Genomic DNA, 3366 nt, shown 5'->3' with positions numbered 1-3366 from the left:
GCCCGCGGGTTCGAGACCCGCCTGGGCAGCGAGACCTCATCTCTACAATAAATCAAAAACTCAGCTGGGCATGGTAGCGCATGCCTGTAATTCCGGCTACTCTGAACGCTGAGGTGGAAGGATCGCTGGAGCCCAGCAGTTCGAGGCTGCGGTGGCCAGGAGTGGCCACTGCACTCCAGTCTGGGCGACCGAGTGAGACTCCAACAAAAAAAAAAAAAAAAAAAAAAAAAGAACAGTCTCTCAGCCAGGTTCTTATTTCCCATCTTTCTCCCAAACTACCCCGCTGCACTCCCTGAAGCGCCTGCTCCAGAATCTGGACGCTTCTCTACATCCTCTGCTTCTTCTGAGAAACTCTCTCTTCTACCTGCCTTCATATTCGCCCATCTCTGGCTTGTGGAGACTCTCATTCTCCCCGCTCCACCTCCCTTTAGATATGCTACCCACATACCATGATTCTCCCTCCCCACCAAAGCCCTGTTTCATGCATACTCCAGCTTTTTGCTGCTAGTCCCTTAGTCTCTTCACCACATTCCTGGTCACTTGAACTCATTCCCATAAGAACTCGTCGCCTGCCTCACATGCTTTCTCTAATCAAGGTTTAGTCATAGTCCTGGGTACCATCTGAGAATGACCCAGATAACACCCTGAACTCCACATGTCCAAAAACTTTCACGTCTAGTCCACCCCAGCCATACTCTTCAACATCCTGGATTTTGTCATCAGTTGAAACTGTTCTACCTCAAAAAGCACTTATTCTTTAGAAGAAAAAAAATTTTTTTTATTCAGGACTCCCTTTGTCACCCAGGTTAGAGTGCAGTGGCATGATCATGGCTCACAACAGCCTCAGTCTCCTAGGCTCAGACAATCCTCCCACCTCAGTCTCCCAAGTACCTGGGACTACAGATGCACACCACACCCCCAGTTAATTTAAATTTTTTTTTGTACAGATGTTGTGTTGCCAGGCTGGTCTTGAACTTCTGGGTTCAAGTGATCCTCTCATCGCTCGAGTGATGGGATTCCAGTATGAGACACTGTGCCTGGACTCTTTTTTTTTTGATTCAGAGTCTCACTCTCACCCAGGCTGGAGTGCAATGGCATGTTCACAGCCACCACAGCCTCGACCTACTGGGCTCAAGTGATCCTTCCACCTCAGCCTTCCAAGTAGCTGGAACCACAGGCATGTGCCACCACTTCTGGCTAATTTTTTTGATTTATTGTAGAGACGAGGTCTTGCCATGTTGTTCAGGCTAGTCTAAACCTCTGAGCTCAGGCAGTCCTCTCACCTCTTCCTCCCAAGGTGCTGGAATTACAGGCTTGAGCTAATGCCACCCAACGCTTTATTTTTATTTTTATTTTAAGAAGCACCTATTCAGTATCCTAATCTCCATCACCATCCCTCATCTTTCCGGCTGCATTCATTTGTTCCTAATATAGCTGTTATCTGACTTCATCAGGACCTCCAACCCACTGGTAGCTCTACTTTGACCTAATCCTCGGACCCCTCTGGATTTTACATGCATGTATCTCCATAGTCCATTATTTCTTCTGCCATTTTCCTAAACTCCCTTGTCCCTTTGTCCTGCTGTGGCACACACCTCACAAAACCTCGACTCTTACTGACTCTGACCAACTGCCTTCTCTACAACCACACAAACAGCGATGCCCCTGGAGGAAGGCCCATACCAGAGTAGATTGACACTTCTGTAAATCTACTGTTACTAACTCAGCCAGGCTCTCACCATTGATGTGCAATCCTATGATGTTTCTCTGGTCAACTCACAACCCATTCATGAGCCAAGAATCACCCTTTGAAAAATGACTCAGAGAAACTTACCTGCAGTAGTCAGGAATATTTAGGGTAGCATTGTTCTTTTTTTTTATTTTTTTTTTGAGTGCAATCCACTCACCTCAGCCTCCCAAAGGCACGGGATTATAGGCTGAGCCACCGAGCCCAGCTGCATTGTTCTTAACAGCAAAACAATTATGAGCCAATAGAATACATAAATTGTGTATAAGTAACTAGAGAACCAGACAAAATATATGAAGCAGTGAGTTTCAGCAGTGGGCAACCAGAAACACAGGACTGTGACCCCTGAGAAAACAGGAAAACTGAAACAGAGACTGAAAGTCTCACTGTGTTGAGACAGAGACTGAAGTTTGGGAAGGCAAAGCTGACTAGAATTGCCTGAAAGGAAAGGGCTTTGCGGAGATCTGGAGAGGTGTATCTCTGAGTTTTTGACTGATCAGGCAGAACAATTCCTGGAACTCACACAGGGCTGGGAATAGTTTTGTTTCCACTCACCAGAAAGAAATAATATATAGAACATTAGGCAAAATCGTCAGACTCTTGTCTTAGTGGTAGAGCTAAATTAGCCCTGGAAAAAAAAACAGTTCTGGGCCAGGCATGGTAGCTCATGCCTGTAATCCCAGAACTTTTGGAGGCTGAGTCAGGAGGATCACTTGAGGCCAAGAGTACAAGACCAGCCTGGGTGACATGGTAAGACCCTATCTCTACAAAAAAATAAAAGAAAAATAAGCTGGCGGCACACCTGTAGTCCTAGCTACTTAGGAGGTGGAAAGATCACTTGAATTAGCGATTGCAGTGAGCTATGATTATGCACTGCACTCTGCCTGGGTGACAGAGCGAGACCCCACCTCCAAAAATAAAAGAAAAAGAAAAAAGACAGCTGTCTAGCTAAAAAAAAAAAAGAAAACTTTAGCCAGGTGTGGTGGCTCATGCCTATACTCTCAACACTTTGGGAGGCCGAGGTGAGAGGCCGAGGTGAGAGAATTGCCTGAGCCCATGGGTTTGAGACCAGCATGGGCAACTTGGCGAGACCTCATGTCTACAATAAATCAAAAAATTAGCCGGACATGGTGGCATGCAACTGTAGTTCCAGCTACTTGGAAGGCTGAGGTGGAAGAATCACTTGAGCCCAGCAGATCGAGGCTGCAGTGGCCAGGAGTGTACCACTACCCTCCAGCCTGGGTGACAGAGTGAGACTCCAACACACACACACACACAAAAACTTTAAAGTAAGACTCAACAGTGTGTGTTGGCTCAAGTCTGTAACCCAGCACTTTGGGAGGCCAAGGTTGGAGAAAGCTTGAGCCCAGGAGTTCAAGACCAGCCTGGGCAACATAGCACGAGACTTCACCTTTATTAAAAAAAAAAAGAAAAAGGCGGGGGGAGGCTGGGCTTGGTGGTTCACCCTGTAATCCCGTGCCTTGGGAGGCTGAGGTGAGTGGATTGCCTGAGCCTGCAGGTTTGAGATCCGCCTGGGCAACTTGGTGAGACCTCATCTCTACAATAAATCAAAAAATTTAGCTGGGTGTGGCAGCGTGCACCTGTAATTCCAGCTACTT

The sequence above is a fragment of the Carlito syrichta genome, unplaced genomic scaffold, assembly GCF_000164805.1.
Source record: "Carlito syrichta isolate Samal-C Ts95f unplaced genomic scaffold, Tarsius_syrichta-2.0.1 Scaffold303334, whole genome shotgun sequence".
In the NCBI taxonomy this organism is placed as follows: domain Eukaryota; kingdom Metazoa; phylum Chordata; class Mammalia; order Primates; family Tarsiidae; genus Carlito; species Carlito syrichta.
The sequence above is the reverse complement of the archived record's forward strand: the minus strand, read 5'-3'. Positions refer to the sequence as shown.